The sequence below is a fragment of the Urocitellus parryii genome, chromosome 6 (assembly GCF_045843805.1).
Source record: "Urocitellus parryii isolate mUroPar1 chromosome 6, mUroPar1.hap1, whole genome shotgun sequence".
Taxonomy (NCBI): Eukaryota; Metazoa; Chordata; class Mammalia; order Rodentia; family Sciuridae; genus Urocitellus; species Urocitellus parryii.
In genome coordinates this window covers 140872058-140891259 of record NC_135536.1, presented here as the reverse complement: position 1 = coordinate 140891259, position 19202 = coordinate 140872058, and positions in this window count along the sequence as shown.

Below are 19202 nucleotides of genomic sequence, written 5' to 3'. Positions count from 1 at the left end.
ACAGGGTGGGGTTAGAAGACATACTGCATTCTTTTCCCCTGGGATCTGCAGTTGTTCTAGGATCATTTATTAAAAAGATGATTCTTTCCTTTTTAATTGTTTTGACATCCTAATTAAAAAACAATTGGCTGTTAAGGCAATGATTTATTTCTTTTACTGCCCAATTGCTCTGCCTAGAACCTCTGATATGATTACTATAAATAGTGAGAGCAGGTATTTTGTTTTGCTCCTTAGGAGAAAATATTCAGTCCTTCACCTTAAAATATATTAGTTTTCAGTTTTTCATAGACACCGTTTATCAAGTTGAGGAAGTTCCCTTCTATTAGTAGTTAGTCAAGTATTTTTATCATAAAATAATTTTTGTGTGTGTCCAATGTTTTTGAAATGTACTGAGTTAGCATGTGGTTTTTGTCCTTTATTCCATTAATATGATGTGGTTAATTGATGGGTTTTGTATGTATGGCCAACTTTGTATTTCTTGGTCAGGGTGCATAATCTTTTTATATATGCTACTAGATTCAGTTTTCTAGTATTTCATGAAAATTTTTTGAATACCACACTCTCTCTCAACCAAATAAAACAAATAAAATATGGTTTATTTTTCCTTGTGATACCTTTGTCAAATTGTTGTATCAGGATAACACTGACATTATTAAATGAGCTAGGAAAAGTTCCCTCCTCAAAACTTTATGAAAGATTAATATTAACTCTACTTTTAAATATTTGATAGAATTCACTACTGAAATAATCTAGACCTGATTTTTTCTTTGTGGGATTTTCTTTTGTTGTTACAAGTTGACTTTCTTTACATTTTTATATACCTATTCACATGGTCTATTTCTTCTTTAGTCAGTTTGTTTAATTATTTATTTTCCCAAAAATGTATGTATTTAATCCTACTTGTCTTGTTTATCGCTATAGTGTTTTATAATCTCTTTCTTTCTTACAATCACTCTTATTTCTTTAAGATTGGTAATGATTGCCTTTCTTCTATTAATTTCATTTTTATCTCTCTCTTTCTCTCTGTTTTGCTAAAGGTTTTTCAATTTTGTTAATCTTTCAAGAAACCAGAATTTGATAGTGTCAATTTACTCTGGTTATTTCATTATTAATTGTAATTCTAAATTGGCAATAATTTATTATTTCCTTTCTTCTGCTTATTTTGTACATAGTTTAATCTTTTTACTGGTTTCTTAAAGTAGCAGTCTTTTCCCTTCAAGGTGTTTAACACATCATGCTGCTCTCTTCTTTCCTCCATGATTTCTGTTGCAAAATCAGCCATCAGTGGCCTTGAGGATCCCTTGAACATGATAAACCATTTGTATTTTGCTGCTTTGAAGATTTCTTGTGAAGGACTATTCAATGATGGTATATTTGGAAGTGGATCTCTGAGTTTATCAGACTTGGGATTGATTGAGCTTTTCAGATATGAAAAGAAACATTTTTAATCAACTTTGGTGAAAATTATAGTTGTTATTTCTTCAAATAACCTTCCTTCTTCTTTCTTTCTCTCTCTCTCCTTTTGGAAGTCACACTATAGATACATTGATATTCTAGAGGTATCCCAGGACCTCTGTTCATTTCTTTTTAATTCTTTATTCCTTCTCTTCCTCAGAGTATATAATTTGAATTGACAGGTCTTCAAACTCATCCTGCCTATTCAAATGTGCTGTTGATTCCTACTAGTAAATTTTTTCATTTTAATTATTAGCACTTTGAACTCCAGAATGTCTGCTTAGCTCTTTTTTATACTGCTTTCTCTACTGATATTTTCTATTTGGAAAAACATCATTCTCATAGCCCGCTTTAATTCTTTAAATAAGCTTTAATTTGTTTCTAAGGACATTTGTATAATATCGGATTTGAAGTCTTTGTTCATTAAGTACATCCATCCTCCCTCAGGAGCTGCTTCTCTTGATTACCCTTTTCATCTTGGTGGTAATTCATTTCACATTCTTCATATCCCTCAGAATAGTTTTATTAAAAACTTAGCACATGAAATAATATAATGTGGTGACCCTTGAAATCAGACTTCATTCTTCCTCTTTTAGAATCTTTTTTTAAATTTTTTATTTCCTTGCTGCTGTTTGTGGGGATTGTTTAGTGATATTAATTCTGAAATGTTGGATTCTTTATCTCATACAGCTTCTGAAATATTTACTTGGTTAACTTGGTAATCAGTTAATGATTTGATAAGTGTTTTCTTACATTGCTTGAACCAATATTTCCCCCAGTCTTTGCTAAGTGACTATGCGTACATCCACAGCTAACCAGACAATGTCCAGCTCTATCTCAGCTTTTACTTCTTGCTTTTACAGATCCACAACATTAATAAGAATTAAAGACTTCCCAGGTCCTTCTGGGCATGCACACAGCCCTGGGCTTGGGTAAGCACTGTGTGTGTGCATTACTGTGATATTTAATTTTACGTGTCAACTTGAGTGAGTCACAGGATACCCAAATATCTGGTTAAACATGATTTCTAGGTGTGTCTGTTAGTGTGTTTCCAGAAGAGATTAGCATTGGAATTTGTAGGCCCAATAAAGCAGATGGCCTTCCCTTGTATGACTGGGCATCATCCAAACCACTGGGACCTTGAATAGAACAATGAGACAGAAGAAGATTAAATTCTCCCTGGGCCTGACTGCTTGAGTTGGAACATTGATTTCCTGCCATGTGCACATCTAGTTCTCAGGCAATTAGACTTGGATTTGAATCTATACTACTGGCTTTCTAGCCTTCAGGTTTTTGGTCAGAATCACCAGTCTCTTGCTTCTCCAGCTTGAATACAGCAGTACATGGAGATTCCTAGCCTCTAGAGTCATGTGAACCCATGGTTTGCAATCTCCGTATCTGCCTCCCTTATTGCTTCGTTTCTCTGGAGAATCCCAACAGATACAATGAGCTCAAAATTTTCCAGGAACGTATAACAGCTTTCAAAGTTCTCCTATAATCGCCCCAATTTCTCTTTTGAATTTTTGTTTAACTTTTTGCTAGCTCCAGCTGTGATCCTGCCTGAGGAAACTGTAATGGTTAAACCATTGCCACTGGCTGTTTTCCAAAAATGAACTTCTAATAAGGCTATTCACCCTGAGCAGATTAATTAAAAATAAACCCTGAGAATGAAGCTTTTCAATGAGTAGGCAGACAGGTAAACAATTAATAGTGAATGGGGTAGCTGGGAGTGCCATCCCCATTCAGCCTCCTTGAGTAGCAGCTGGGTTGTTTTTTAAATCTACCATGGGGCTAGCACAAAAATGGGTGGGATTAGAAAAACCATAATATAACAGAGTTTATTGTGTTTACCAACATTAAGCCATTCCTCTTGAAAATGGCATTCTACAGAGTATTGCCAAGCCTTTGATTAATTTCTATAAGTTCTGAAAATGTTGATTTGAGTATTTTTTAGCAGTATTCTCACTGATTTATGGAGAAGGAGATTTGTTAAGGCCCTTCCTTCATGACTTTTGTAGTCAGAAAATTTCAGTAAATTTTTAGTAAATATTGTTCATGTCATATGTGTTTTCCAAATAAGATTTAGTTGTGCCCCAACTATTCTAATAAAAAGGGATCTTTTATTTGTTACTATAAATAATTTAAATTCATTTTGATTTCATTTTCTACTGATATTTTATTTTAGTTTTGATGTATTGAGGAGAAAATGTGACCTTGACAGTCTTAATGTGGATTTTTTTGTATATACTTCCATGAATGATTTTTATAAATGTTTCTAGAAATAAAATTATAGCAGTTTTTGTGTAGAAGTGTAAAGCTATACTAAAGTCTTTATTTTTTCCTTTGTAATCTGTAAAATTCCCTTTTAATTTATGTTGCAAACATTTATATGCCTTTGTGGAGGTTTTCTTCATGTGTAGTACATAATATTTTATCATGTTCTATTTGCTTGGGACTTTTTCTTCCTTGAAACATCTTCCATTCTCATGTTTCCTACTTGGACTCATGAGATTTCCCCTGTATCTAGTGTCCATCTACTGTTACTATTGCTACTCCTGCTTTCCTTAATTATATTTGTCAGATATGTATTTTCCCAACCCTGTATGTTCTACCTTTATTTTACTTTTAGTTTTCTCTCGCCAATCCAAAGTTGTAACTTATTTTGCTGGAAAATTTATAGTTTTTTCATTTATCATTTGTTTTCAAGAATGTCATTGGAGAATTAGATAAGGCAACAACAAATCTGTAGGTTTCCATTCATCTCATGCACCCAAATGGGTCTTACTTTGGATTGATGGTGTATCTTCAAGAAAAAACTATGTATATGCAGATTTGTTATTGTTTAATTTACAATTCCTTTATCCCTAATGCATTAGAAAGGTCTCTGGGACTTCTTACCTCAAGATTTTTACATAAATAAACTCTATCACTAATCTTAAAACAATTCTAATAAGAACTAGAGTGCAAATTCAAGAAGTTAGTGGCCTTCTTCAAAAGAATTTGGTAATTGAAAAAAAAAAACATCAATAAATAGGCAAATGAACTAAACAGATACTTCTCCAAAGAAGAAAAGCAAATGGCCAAAAAAAGTTCAATATTCTTAGTAATCAGTGAAATATTAATCAAAACTACCCTAAAATTTTACTTCACTCTAGTTAGAATGACAATCATCAAAAATGTAATTAACAATAACCATTGGTTAGGATATGGGAAAAAAGTACAATTATATATTATTGATGAGACTGCAAATTAGTGCAACAACCTTGGAAAGCAGTTTGGAGATTTGTCGAATCACTAGGAATTGACCTATCATATGACCCAGCTCTCTAACTCTTTGGTATTTATTTAAAAACAAAACAAAAACAAAAAACACCAACCAACAAACAATAAAACCAACAACCAAAATTAGCATATTATAGTGATACATTCTTACTAACGTTTATAGCTGTAAATTCACCATTGCCAAGTGAATGGTGAATTCTCTCTCTTTCTCTGTGTGTGTGTCTCTTTCTCTTAAAAAATGATAAAATATAAAAAGTAATGCATGTGTGTCTTATAAAATATATTATGAATTTATATATACATATGTTAATGTAAACTTATTTATAATCATTCTATGTGAGGCTAGAGGGTATTTGTGAATATGTGCATGTGTGACAACTGTAGATGGAATGGAATAAGTGGCTTTCTCTGTCATTTTTGTTATGTTCATACTTCAGTCTAGGTACCTGTCAACAGACAACAGATGAAGAAAACATAGTACATACACTTAATAAAGTTTTATTCCAGAAATAAAGAAGAATTAAATTATGACATTAGCTTATAAATGGATGGAAATGAAGATTGTCTTGCTAAATGAAATAAGTCAGACTCAGAAAGTCTAAGGTAGAACATTTTCTCTCACATATGGAAGCTGGGGAGGAAGAATAAAAAAAGGGATTCTCAAGACAATAAAGGGGGGATGAATAGAGTGGAGGAATGGAATCAAGAGGAAAGGAATAAGGGAGGACATGGGGATGTGGAAATGTTTTGTGCTATGTCCAAGTATGAATACACCACAATGAATCATGTATAAATACACACACACATATATATGGTACACTAGTTCAAATAATAATAATAATAATAGGAGATTAGTAGAATAGAGCAAGTGGATAAGTGGGGGAAGGGAAGATACTGGGAAATGAGATTAATCAAATTATTTTATATTCATGTATGAATATTGCATAATGAACCCCACTAATAAGTATAATTATAATGCACCAATAAAAATTGAGTGGCTGTTATTACTAAATTCTGCCCTTATTGCTATCCCCTATTTTCTAAAAATTTCTCTTATAATCAAACTGGGAAAATGTCTGGTTTGGTTGGTTAATTTAAAAATTGGATTAAAATGGTAAAATAAGGGGTTGGGGTTGTGACTCAGCGGTAGAGCGCTCGCCTAGCACATGCAAGCCCTGGGTTTGATCCTCAGTACCATGTACCAATAGATAAATAAAATAAAGGTATTGTGTCCAACTAAAAATAAAAAATAAATATTTTTTAAAAATGATAAAATATAGGGGCTGGGGATGTGGCTCAAGCGGTAGCATGCTCACCTGGCATTTGCGCAGCGCTGGGTTCAATCCTCAGCACCATATACAAAGATGTTGTGTCCGCCGAAAACTAAAAAATAAATATTAAAAAAATTCTCTCTCTCTCTCTCTCTCTCTCTCTCTCTCTCTTTCTCTCTGTGTGTGTGTCTCTTTCTATTAAAAAATGATAAAATATAAAGAGTAATGCATGTGTGTCTTATAAAATATATTATGAATTTATATATACATATGTTAATGTAAACTTATTTATAATCATTCTATGTGAGGCTAGAGGGTATTTGTGAATATGTGCATGTGTGACAACTGTAGATGGAATGGAATAAGTGGCTTTCTCTGTCATTTTTGTTATGTTCATGCTTCATTATATGCAATCAATTTTGGTTTCTTTACAACAATCTGGAATTGAAAGGCAAATGAAATGCAATGCTTTCTGAATGCAAAATTGTAGAACAAGGTGAGATTTTTAACAACCTAAAATGAATTACCTTGCTTGAGATTTTTTTATTCTTCAATGAATTTAGCGTGGTCTTTTGAGAAAAAAATCTTTTTTTTTCCATACCCATATTGTATCGCTAGATACTTTTTATTTAAATCATATAATTAAAATACTAAATACATACCTGATGCAAACAAGATATATATTTTTCCTTGGAAGAAAAAAAAAAGCAAAAGCTATTCCATGATGTAAAGAAAATGTGTGTGTGTGCATGTGTGTGTGTTAAGGTGTTGTCTGTTAGTAAGCATTCCATGTACATTGGGTATCTGTGAGGGACAAAGAATTTCATTCTGTGTGTTATTTAATAATTTAGTAATAATTCTTCAGAAGGATTTCTATCACACTTAACACAATGTATGAAGGGCAAGAAATTTTCAAATGTGGGTCAACTTTATAAAAGACAGTATTTTATCCCAAGAAAAGTTCTTCCTGCAAAGACTTCATCATTACCTTGAGAACAGGATTGTCTCTTGTTCATTAGCTCCTAATAACTGAGTAGATACAATCAATCATTTTTGAAAGAAGATAGGACATGGTGACTTAGGATGCTAATTTAGGAGGTAATTCATACAAGGTAATTTTGAACTGGTAGAAGGCAACTTAATACTAAATGTCAATTATATTTTCTTTATAATACACAATATAGATTTATCTAACAGCAATTCTCACTTTTCATCAAACTATAAATTTTTATTAATGGGAAGGGCTGATTCTAATATAAAGAAAAGTTAATAGAATGAAGTTTAGAAGCCTAAATGTGGGGCTGGGGTTGTGGTTCAGCGGTAGAGTGCTCACCTGGCACGCAAGGCACTGAGTTCAATCCTCAACACCACATAAAAATAAATAAATAAAATAAAGGTATTGTGTCCAACTACAGCTAAAATAAAATAAAAAGCCTAAAATGTGTTTAAGTTCAGTTTGGATAAAAATTAAAGAAAATAACCAGTCATAGACTGCTGTTGAAGCATAATTTGATAACTCTTCCTCAAGGAAAATCTGGGAGGCATCACTAAAAACCTTTAAAATGCACATACATATAAACTAATTCTAAAATTTTCTCCTGAAGAATCCATCAGAAATAGCAAAAAAAGTAGGCATATTACAAAATTATCAATAGGATCATAAATGAGGAAAAGAGGGAGGGAAGGAAACAAGTAGTTTAGATGCCCAGTAATAAGGGAATGGTTAAAACACACAGTACATCCTCATGATAGAATATTATGCTAATCCTATTATAAAAAATGGTTAATGATATGGATCACTTAGTTTTTACTGCAAGCAAGATAAAAAATTCTGACTATAATCACATATAAAAAATATTTTTTGTTAGAAAGATCAGCAGTTCAAAAATTATAGAGAAACCAAGGTGGAGCAGAGGGCTGGGATGCAGAAACTACAGAGATGGCCACATAGATGAAATGGTCTGGTTAACTTGCTAGAAACGGAAATGAATGAACCTCAATCATTTTTTTATTGTCATTGTCATTTGAATCAAGATTCCAATTTGAAGTAAGGACAATCTAACAGTTCTGGCTAAGGGAGTGAACATTCCCTTTTTCTGAATAAAGGCATGGCTGCTGATGGCAACACAGAACTGTTGAGTGAAGAGGAGGTAGATTTCCACCAGGAATTCCATAATGTTCATCAGAGGGAGGAAAGGATGTTGAAAGGATTAAAAACCCATAAATGTCCACTATTAATACAGTAAACCCTTCATCAGTATATTCTGTTCCAGAAATGTCCCTATCTGATAGAGTACAACTAAGCTTTCATATCCATGAATATATTCAATTGCTTTAGAAGCCAGAAAAAATTTCTAAGTCACTGGTAACAATATGTTTCTTGATTTGGATGCTGGTTATTCATTTTTTTTCAATTCATAAAATTTCATCGTCTCTACACTTAAATGTTATTTATGTACATAGATTATCCTTGAAAATAAACTACTTCTAAAACTAAGGGTAATGTAATATTAAAATCTGGCAAAAGACTAAACTGTCTAGATTAATATTCCCTCTTCCTTTTTTCTGTTGTATTTCATCTGAATATTGTGAAACATGAAAATGATGCCAACTTTACCATAAATACTACCAATGTAAAACACTAGTATAAATATAAGGGAAATAAAATATTTACCTCAATATAAAAACATCGAGAATGGAATATAAGACTGTATTCCTTATTTCTGTATCCATTACTCTTTTCATGTTCCCTTGGTATTCATCTCTCACCTCAATAGGTGAGTATTCTTTTCTAGTAGAATAGTACAACCCTCAATTCATAAGGGAGTTTAGTTCTTGGTGATTTTCCCCACAGAGAAGAGAGATTTCAACAACTTGACCTCTGTTCATAGTAGTCCAAGGATGAAATGGTAGGATCAAATAACACTAAGTTTACTATTAAAAACTTGTATCATGCTCAAGAATTTAGAATCCAGCAGAGTCCAGAAATAAGATAAGACCTATCACACAGAATAGTTACTTGCCCAATGATGATATATTGGAGAAAGATAACCTCTTCAGCAAAAGGCAATGGGAAAACTGGAAATCCATATACAATATTATGAAATAAAATCTCTATCTCTCACCATGCACAAAACTCAACTCAAGTGGATCAAGGACCTAAGAATTAAACAAGAGACCCTGCACCTAACAGAAGAAAAAGTAGGCCCTAATCTCTATCATGTCAGATTAGGCCCTGCTTTCCTTAATAAGACACCTATAGTACAAGAATTAAAACCAAGAATCAATAAATGGGATGGATTCAAACTACAAAGCTTCTTCTCAGCAAAAGAAAGAATCAATAAGGTGAATAGAGAGCCTATAGAATGGGAGCAAAAACCACACACACCTCAGAGAATTAACTAATCTCTAGGATACATAAAGCACTCAAAAATCTTAAAAGCAAAGAAACAAATAATCCAATCAATGGATGGGCCAAGGAACTGAACAGATACTTCTCAGAAGAGGATATATAATCAACCAACAAATATATGAAAAATGTTCAACATGTTTATCAATTAGAGAAATGCAAATCAAAACTAAGATTTCCTGTCACTCCAGTCAGAATGGCAGCTATTAAGAATACAAACAACAGTAAATGTTGGTGAGGATGTGAGGGAAAAGGCACACTCATACATTGCTGATTGGACTGCAAATTGGTGCAGCCAATCTGGAAAGCAGTATGGAGATTTCTTGGAAAATTGGGAATAGAACCACCATTTGACCCAGCTATCCCTCTCTGTGGTCTATACTCAAAGGACTTAAAAACAGCATACTACAGGGACACAGCCATATCAACGTTTATAGCAGCACAATTCACAATAGCTAAACTGTGGAACCAACCCAGATGCCCTTCAGTAGATGAATGGATAGGGGAAATATGGCATATATATTAAATGAAATATTACTCAGCATTAAAAGAGAATCATGGCATTTGCAGGTAAATGGATGAAGTTGGAGAATATTATGTTAAGTGAAGTAAACCAATCCAAAAAAAAAAAAACAGATGCTGAATAAAACATATTCTGATAAAAGCTTTGCTCATAGACAAGAAATGTTTCTTCTTTGACTCACCTGTCAGGGCTTTCTTGCCACAGGCTTCACAAAGCATCCTATACCACCACTGAAATTTCAGGAATCATTTTACTAAACCCAAAGGGCCACTTTGCATAATCGCTTGCACTAGGGCTCCAAACCAGCCAGAGACTTACTTGTCCATCTTAGTTCCATCCAAAGCTGCCAGCTTTTTATGACAGTTGGCAAATTACTCCAGGCAGCACACCAGACTCTCATATCTTGCCGAGGAAATCCAAAGGCAGTCACGGAGAGGAGTGTCTTCTTAGCAGTAGGGAATACAAGTTGAACCAACCTACTGGCTCCTCACTTGAGAGAGGAAATTCCTTCCAAAAATGCTGAAAATCTCAGGACTCTAAAGCTTTGGAAAGATGGTGGATGTTAGTGTTTTCAAATCTTCTTTTTTTACTATCTTGCTTCCAATAGAAAACACATAATATCCCTGCTATTTCTAATTTCCTAAATCTTTTCAGCATGTTTTTACCCACTTAGTGTAAAAGTATGATGTCCTACATTATAGCATCAATCTCTGGCGCTGACTGGTCCATGAGAAGTAAAGAATACTGCTGTTCCTGTCAGATTAAAGTGAACTTCTGGTGATTTCTGATTATAAGAAAGGGGGCAAAAAGGCATTTGCCGGATCAAAAGATAAATACCAGGTGTGAGAGAAATATGGATAGTATTGTTTTTATTAATTGTTTTAACAAATATTTCATGTTTGAACTTCCTCCCTATGGAAAAGTTATTAATTTTTTTTCACACCTGTTGAACTGGGGCACAGCCATAACCAATGAAATAGGAATAGAAGTGAGATTTGTCACTTCTGAGCAGATATAGGACTTACCATGTTCTCTTTTCACTAATTCTGTGCCTGTGGAAGCGTGTGTAAAGATGTTTTATCAGCCTGGATTCTCTGATATGGTACTTTTCTACAAATAAGGGAGGAAAGAAGAAAAAGTGTGTTTCTATAGAAAAACAGAGAAGTTTCTTTCTTGATCAAGGAAGACTCAGTATATATTTGGGGAGGAGAGATGTTTCAGAGCTATTTAAAGATTTAAGGTGCCAATAATACTCTGATAGTCCTGAATTACCCCTGTTTAATTGGAAAGGTCCCAGTCCACTCTTTTCTCAATGACTTTCACATAAGAAACTAGACATGGTTTTTTATCCCATTGATATTATAACTCATCCACACTCAGGATCAGACTCAGAATACTTTTTAGTGATCTTTAATCTGGGATACATAAGTTTAGGAAGTTTCAAAGCCTGGTCTCAGAAGTTAGTGAGGTTCAGTCTATACCTTGAGACAAGAATTACTGTGACCTTGGTTTTCAGCTACCCACTGCCATTAGAAGTAGCCGTCCCACCATGGCACCTGAGAATCCTTTCTAAATTTTGTCTTTTTACACCACCAGTAACTGGCCATAGTGGACAAACTTCCCAATGACTACATGAGTAGATTATTTAACTGTTTTCTTTTTCATAATGGATTTCTCAGGTTTCTAATATTCTAGTTTAAGAATAGAAGTTTCATTTCATATGTGTTGCTAGTATTCCATTTTCTGGCATTATTTTTCCATTGGTAGAGTTCTATAATGGAAGGTAAAAGAAACTATGGTTAAAATTAAACAAAGGATAATTCATTGGAAAGATATTAATGTCTTAAGTGGGAAAGCTGGCAAATCAAGACAGCCATAGAGGGCTAGCTATTGAAACTGTAGGAATAGTGTCTTAGTAAGAACATCCTGGTCTGAGCATTACCACTGCTTAACTGAACTGGAAGAAGAATCTCGTGGACTCTTTGGTTTATCCCTAACAGAAAGGGTGAAGCCATTAATGGACATCTTCCCAAACTGTGAGCCAAGGGGTAAAGCTACTTTCTTAGAAGGAATTATTGGTGCTCTTGGGAATAAAAACTGGGAAGTAAAAATAAAAATAATAAACATTAACAAACTGGAAAAATTTAACAATATACTGTTATATAAAAGCAATGTAGGGTTATGTAATGTAACATATATAATATGTATTACATATAATAAATAATATATATGTTAGCAACAGATTACTTAGCTGGTAGGCTTTTTAGTTCCTTTATGTTTTCCATTAAACTTTTTTTTAAATTTTTTTTTAAAGAGAGAGTGAGAGAGGAGAGAGAGAGATAGAGAGAAATAATTTTTAATATTTATTTTTTAGTTCTCGGTGGACACAACATCTTTGTTGGTATGTGGTGCTGAGGATCGAACCCGGGCCGCACGCATGCCAGGCGAGCGCGCTACCGCTTGAGCCACATCCCCAGCCCCTCCATTAAACTTTTTTGAATTTCAAAAATTTTCTTAAGAAACACATGCCACTAAAAGGGCAAAGAGTAAAAATAAAACAAACTGAAGGGGAATTGAGAAGTTGCATTAGATTACTAAAGAGTTGATCAAATATCAGTTGCACATATTTCAGACTAGTTGTTTCTGCTCTTCTTTTCTGTGTAATCACTAATGTTCTTGTTTCGGACCTTTAGCACAAAACCTGAGAATTGCCAAGGAATGGGAAAATAATTGACGGTAAATATGATCTTAGTTAATTTTACCAATGTGCAGTGTGTGTCCCGTGTTTTGCTAAATGCTTTGTATGGTTTAAATATTAAAATTAATATAATTTTAATTAATAAATATAATTTAAATATTATAATTATCCCAACTTATAGATGAAATAATTGAGTCACGGATGCTAAATAACTTAACCCAGGTTACCTGAATAAATAAATGAAATTCAAATGTAACTTTCTTTCAGCTCCTTTGGATTTTTGAGAGAGCTTAATACATGTCGGTTAAACTCATGATCCTTCATGAACACATCTGGAATGCTTTTTAAGAGACACAGAAATGGGTCCCGAGCAATTACTAGTTTCTAGATTCATACCTCAAATACTTAGTGAATTTTCATTTTGTGTTAATATCTGTAAGGCATATGTTTTGTCTCCCTCTCTCTAGCATAAGTCACAGAGAACATTTTATTCTTGGTCACCACATGAGTTAAAAATTGCCAGTCATAATGGCACACATCTGTAATCTGGTGACTTGGTATGCTGAGGTAGGAGGATCACAAGTTCAAGACCAGCCTCAATAATTTAGGGAGTTCCTGAGTAACAGTTTTAGTTGTTTTTTTTTTTTTTTTTTTTTTTTTTTTTTTTTTTTTTGCTGTTGCCACTAAAAGACCTGAACTACACAATTGTAGAGGAGGAAAAGCTTATTTAAGGGCTCATGTTTTCAGAGGTCTTAGTCCATAGAAGGCTGCTCCATTCCTTGGGGCTTGAGGCAAGGCAGGACATCATGGTGGAAGAATGTGGCAGAGGGAAGCAGATCACATCATGATCAGGAAACAGAGAGAGAGAGACTACACTCTCCAAACATAAAACATATACCCCATAGCCATGTCCCCAATTAACCACTTCCTCCAACCACATCCCACCTGCCTCCAGTTACCACTCAGTTAATCCCATCAGGGATTGATTCACTGATTAGTTTAGGATTCTCACAACCCAATAATTTCTCCTCTGAACATCTAACATTATCTCACAGGTGAGCTTTTGGAGGACACCACATACAAACCATAACAATGAATTAATGCGACCCTGTCTCAAAATTAAAAATAAAGAAATAAATAAAAGTTCTGGGGATACACCTCAGTGGTAAAATGCTTCTGGGTTCAATCCTTACTACCAAAAAAAATAAATAATTAATTAAAAATAGGGTCATTATTTAATAACAAAATTAGTTAAACATCAAAATGCTATCCTTTTAAAAATTCCAGTGGATGTTTTGATTCAATTAATATTTAAAATTTGTTTCAACTGGCAATTCAAGGCTTTTCATGAAACTGCAATAATAAATAAAGCAAATGAATTATCTAGTATAGGGAATAGATTTAGCATATAGGGAAAGATGCTTTCAGTATACACATATTTGCAGGACTCCAAAGTCAATATCTGTCTAGAATTAAAATGTTTCATCCACAACCTGAATTTTACTGGAGTTTTTCCACATCGATAGCAATTTACAAGGATGAACTTTAAATCTGATTTCTCCTAGTCATATCGCTACTTGCCAAAACCCCCAGCACTTCTCTATATTTTATAAGATTCATCCAATTTCCAGTAGAGTAAAAATTTCAATGAATTTTTAAGTTGACATTTCCATTCATATCTTGGACTTAACTCACCTCTGACATTTAGATGTTCCTTTGGTGAGAATATATAAACAAGGTTATGTCTTACAGCCTTAATCCAGGAAGGAAGGGGAAATACTTCACTAGAGTAAATGTCATTACCTTTAAGCTAAAATGTGTTACACTGAGCTTAATTTTTTTACAGAACACTGTTGTTTTAAAAATGCCTTCCTATACTTTAGATAAACCAACAAGCAAGCATTTAGAACCTACCAAGTGCCAGGCACTTTGGGAAGTGCTAACCCTGATCATCACAGTCCTGTGTGATACAACAAGTCTAGTCCAAGCTCATCTCACAAGACTCCAACTCGAAAATTCCCCAGGATAGAGTGGAGAAGATGAGTTATATTAACAGTTGGGATCTGAAATGTTCCCTAAAGGCTAATGTGTTTAAGGCTTGATGCCCAATGCAGCAATGTTCAAAGATGGAGCTTTTGAGCAGTGATTGGACCCTGAAATAAAAACTTCATCCACTGATTAATCCATTGATGGGCAGCTGAATGGACTATTGGGAGGGGGTGGAAACTGTAGGAGTTGGGACCTAGTTGAAGGGAATGGTTACTTAGGGTACTATATCTTGTCCCTGGCCCATTTCTCTTTCTCTCCCTCTGCCTCCTGACTGGTACTAGATGAGCAGCTTTCCTCCACCACACCCTTCCACTATAATGTTTCTGCCTTGCTACAGGCTCAACTATAGCAGCCAACTGATCATAGAATAAAACCTCTGAAATCAAGAGCCAAAATAAATTGTTCTTCATTTAAGTATATTTTCTCAAATATTTTGTCACAGTGATGAAAAGCTGATCAACACAGATTAAAAATAGGGGAAAGGTTGAAGTGGAAGAAAGTAGTTAGGAATCTGTTACAATAAGACAGTACAAATGATGACCTGTATCAATGTGATATTAGTAAAAATGAATTGAGTAGGCAGAGTCAAGAAATAGGTGTTAGAACTGAGAGTACTTGGTGATTATTTGGAAATTATTATGGAAATTTGGGGAAAATGGGGATAAATCAAGGACAAATCTCAGGGCTTTGTTTTCTTTCATGCTTGTAAATGGTAGAAAGTTCTGCCACTCTTTTTTCATCATTGGGTTCGATAAGGTGGAGTTGAGAAATTGTGTTGGGAATACAAGTTTGTATTGATGATTAAAATGTAAGGAAAGTGAAGGACCACCCAAGAGAAGCTTGTCTGGTGATACTGAGGAAAGTCCAAGAAAGAGCTCAGTGCCTGTAAAAGTGCCTGACACATACATAAGTGTTGATTAACATATGCATGAAATAATCAATGAAAAGATGAATAGAGAGACCTCTTCTAGTGAAGAAACATGTATATAAATCATAAATCAGTAACTATCACTCCATGTGATATAATGAAGTACCATGGAAATAAGATTAAATGTCTCCTGTAATAACTCATTAAATTTTATAATAAACACAGTAGGTTAGATGTGGAAAATGTTTATTCTTATTTTAATCATGATACCATTGACACTAACATGGGTACTTTTATCCAAGGTTGCAAGGATGTAACTCATAATGTTAGAACCAAGATTGAAACTACTTTTCTTTTCTATTGAATGAGCAACTATTGAAATACAGATTTTATTTATTACTTTGAAATGCAAGAATCAGAAAATACGGTGGGAGTAAAGAGAATTTTCTCCTTCGTCTTTGATGCAAAATAATATTTAAAGGCAATTTTAGAAATTGAAGCCACATGAAGGAAGTAGAAGAGATGAAAGTGCAGTGGTCCTTCCTGCCTCAAAGCCAACAGTTCTCTCCAGACCACCCCACAGATTTCCCAGCAGGGACTTCATTCCTGCTAGATTTACAGATCCCATGGTCTGTCTCCCATGAGTGTTAACTCTGCAAGACCTATGTTAACAACCCTGTTCCCCAAATGCATGACCTGAAATTCCTTTCAGATATTCAAGTTGTTCATATAAATTTTGTTTGGAATTTAAAATGTCTAACAAATTGAGGCCTCTTTGCTGTCTTAAATCAGAAAGACTCTCTGGAGTTTTTTAATTCTCTGAGTTGCATTAATGGTTGTTATCCCATATTGGAAAGGCAAATATTCTTCATGCATGTAATTCTTTTTTTCATCCGTCAACTAGGAACTTATTCCCACACATTGCTTGTATGTGTGTGCCTCTCCACCTACTTGAAGAATGTGGTATTAGGTGCAGGGGAGGAAGGGATATATTTCTTGGAGCAATCAATCAGTCTTCCCCAGGACTTGCACTGGGTTAGGTTACATAAGACTTTAGAGCAGATTGCTCTTCTGATCCAAGTGGACATTCCATTTTCGTAGAAAGTGAGACAGACAGATGTTTCTATCACAATGACTCTCAGTCAGAAGTCACTGCAATTTTAGGCCAAAGCATAGGATTGCCTTTCAGATATCCTGAGGGAGAAAAAATCTCAAGTAAAAAAAATATATAGTAACATTAATTTCACAATAAAGTACTGCCAGAGAATAAATTCTTAAAATTAGTGTAGTCATTAACACTGTTCTAGTGGCCCTGGCCAAGAGAAGTGGGGCTCATATTTGGAGGAACTACTCTCTACTATTCAGAATTAATTATCATATTCAGGAATCTTAGCTGTGGTTATTTTTCCTAAGAATATTCATGTTCCCTTTAATCTAGATCTTGGTGCAACATTCACATCTCTGATTTGTTCTTTCATCCCTCAGTTGATCTTCTCAAGAGAAGAGGGGCTTCTTTGGACAAATGATCCAGGCCATTTATCCAAATGATGCATTCTCCAACATAGGTTAATATAGACTCTCTTGATATATTTATGACTGCTGTGATTTAATTCTTATCAATGAGTTCTGAGCTTAAAGACACAGGGTATCCCAGTTTTTCTACCAAGAAGATCAGCAAAACTCATCCTTGGGCCTTCATTGAAGAGAATCAGAATCCCTTGTTACAAAGACAATGAAGATTAGAACCAAGAAGTCATGATTTGAGCTCTTTATTCGCTACTTAATAGAAAGTTATTTACTCTTATTAATTCTGAATTTCCTCATTTTATAAAAGGGGATAATAATATCAATTTTGAAAGTTTTATATAAAGATTAGAGATAATATACATTGTTTTAGTCAGTTGTTCATTGCTGTTACCAAAATATCTAAGAACAACTTAGGGGAGGAAAACCTTATTTTGACTCATGGTTTCAGAGGTATAGTCCATCGTCAGCTTACTCCATAGCTCTGGGCCCAAGAGGAGGCAGAATATCATGGCAGAAAGATGTGATCAAGGAAAGCAGTTTGGATAATGGCAATTAGGAAGGAGAAAGAGAGAGAGAGAGAGAGAGAGGAGATAGAGATAGATAGATAGATATGGGGGGGAGAACATGAGTGAATGCAAGTTTCCAGCATCAAAATCTGAAACCCAGTGGCATGGCCCCCATGACCTACTTCTTCAGCCACACCCTACCTGCCTACAGTTACCACCCAGTTAATGCATTCAAGTGAATTAATCCACTGATTAGGTAACAGTTCTCATCATCTAATCATCTAACCCCTGAACATTCTTCAATTGTCTCAAAACAACTTTTGGGGGATAACATATCTAAACCACAACACACATAACTCTCTGGTACATGGTAAATACTATTAATGTCATAAATATAGTGCTATTTAATCTAACAAAACTTGTATGTATATTTTCATTGTTATTACTACAGTGACAATTACTATTATGCTATTGTTATGACTATTATTGACTGCTATTGCTGCCATACTACAACTTCTATTATGTTTACTACCATTATTATGGACTATTGCTACTACTATGATCATCTACTTTATGGGCAGTGTGAGAAAGTTACTATGTCAAGTTCAAACCTAAGTATCTGGCACATTGTACATATTCAATAACTGTTCCTCCCTCTCTAAGTTATTGAATCATATCAATGGGATTGAAGGAGAATGATGACCTATATGTAAAATCATTAATGGGATCTTAAGTAGATTTTCTTTTAAATATAGAGGATGTTCTTGGAGCATTCCTTTGAAATTAGCTGTTGTTTGTCAAGGGAGGGAAGAATAGTCATTCCTTTAGCATACTTAAAGGTATGGAACATCTACACACCTCATTTTGTTCAATAAGCACAAGAAAATTTGCAAAATATGACTTCATCTCATTTAACATATATATATATATATGTGTGTGTGTGTGTGTGTGTGTGTGTGTATGAAAGTTGAATAAATCATCTTTTCCATTGCTTTATCAATAATCTTCCTAGTCAGCTGAAAATGGATTAAAGTTCTAGAAATTAGACCAGAAACAATGCAACTTTTAGAAGAAAATTAGGATCAATACTTCAACATAATAGGTGCAGAATATAACTTTCTCAATAGGACCCCTAAAGTTAGGAAATAATGGCAAGAGTTAATAAATGGGATGGCATCAAATTTAAAAGCTCTTCACAGCAAAGAAAACAAATAAAAATGTGAAGTGAGAACCTACAGCATGGGAGAAAATCTTTGCTAGCTACTCTTCTGGAAGATTGATATCCAGAATATATAAAGAACTAAAAAAACCTGAATCCAAATTAAGAAAATTAATGACCCAATTAATAAATGGGAAAATGAACTAGACATACACTTCTTAAAAGAAGAAATACTTATGACCAACAAATATATAAAAAAAAAGTTCAGCATTGCTAGAAACTAGGGAACTGCAAATTATCTTACTCCAATGAGAATGGCAACCAAAGATCTAAAATCTATATACTACAGTGATCAATGTTTATAGCAGCATAATTCTCAATAGCTAAATTATTAAATCAATCTAGCTGCCCATCAATAGATGAATGGATTAAGAAATTGTGGTATATATACCCAA